The following is a 1,526-nucleotide window of genomic DNA, read 5'->3' as shown; positions in this document are numbered from 1 at the left end:
CTTCTGCTCTTCCAAGTTTTTTCTTAGACAGATGCCTTTTAACATTTTAAAACTGTGATCAGTTATATTCTACTTAGGTGTCACTCATGATACTGTATTCTATTTTCACCTTCCCACTCACTTTTAACAGTTTTTGCCATCTCTTGTTGTATCTTTGCTTGCTTACTTGATAATGGAAACACCCCCCCTCCCCTTGAGCTGCAGTGACAACACAGTGTACAATGTGTGTGTGTGTGTGTGTGTGTGTGAGAGTGAGAGAGAGAGAGAGAGAGAGAGAGAGAGAGAGAGAGAGAGAGAGAGAGAGAGAGATCACTTTAAAATAGTTCTCAGGTGGCTTAGATGTTCATGTGCCTTCGCAAGAAATGACATGTCATTCATTTATGGTGTTGAAGCAGGTTGTTCATAAAGTGCTCGAAGATGGCCGGAACTTTGAACTCGTGGAGGCCATCAGGAGTTATGTAGGCATTCTTTTTCCCATTCGCCTTGTCACCCCTGATTTGCCAGTAGCCTGTTTACATGTCCATAGTTGACACATGTTTTAAGTAGTCTAGGGTGTCATCAGTTCACAGCAATAGATAGGCATCTTTTTCATGATTTTGTTCAGTTGCCGAGTCAACATAAAAACGCCATGTGCTGCCGTCCTCCTCCACAATGACCACAGGAGAGAACCAGGGACACTCTGAAGGTTCAATGATGTCATCTTGTAGCCTCTTCTCCACTTCCTCTGGGATTAACAGTCTTCCAGCCAGGGAAATCCTATACAGGTGCTGGCTAATTGGTGGATGACCCCCAGATTGAAACAGTATTCTACCATGGGCCATTTTGGGTGTCTTTTGTCCACTCCAGATTTGAAAGCCTTGGACAGATGGTGCAGAACGGCTAACACTCACTGATGGTGTTCCTCTGTTGGGCCAAATCCTATTGGCAGTTTGATAGTAGCTTCCTCCCCTAGACTGTCCGTAATGGTAGCAGAGCATGATTTTTCATTAATGGCATTAGGTTGCCCCTCCTGGGCTGGTTTGGCTGTCCCTTCACACTCGTGCACCTTTACGGATGAGTTGTGGCTGCTCGTGACAGTGATCCAGAGTTATCCTTGACCACCTCCACTGCTCATAATTGTTCTTCACATGTAGAATTATTTTGTGGGCCTGAGTAGCTAATTGCAGTTGACAAAAGCTTCACAGTTTAAGTGAGCACCTATATTGATGACTGGAACTTGACAAACAACTGCCCAGATCAATCTTTGTTGTGTGTGCTTGTTGAAATAGTTTCATAAATCAGAATTCTAATCTTCCACAGTCCACTACTTGCAATGCCTGCAAAAAGTCCCATCCACGAATTATATCGTGACTACGTTATGATAAAATCACTAATTTGAAGGTCTGCGTTCTGTCATTGGTAGTTGTTCTTGCAGTAAATGTGCCTGTCGGTGGACATTTTACCCTTGTGCAACATTCAGCACACTCGCATGTGCGTCAAAGGACATAGTCTTCTTTAGCAGGTGATGATAAGCATTTGACATTACA

This window comes from Schistocerca cancellata, chromosome 3, assembly GCF_023864275.1.
Source record: "Schistocerca cancellata isolate TAMUIC-IGC-003103 chromosome 3, iqSchCanc2.1, whole genome shotgun sequence".
Taxonomy (NCBI): Eukaryota; Metazoa; Arthropoda; class Insecta; order Orthoptera; family Acrididae; genus Schistocerca; species Schistocerca cancellata.
This window is presented reverse-complemented; position numbering follows the sequence as displayed.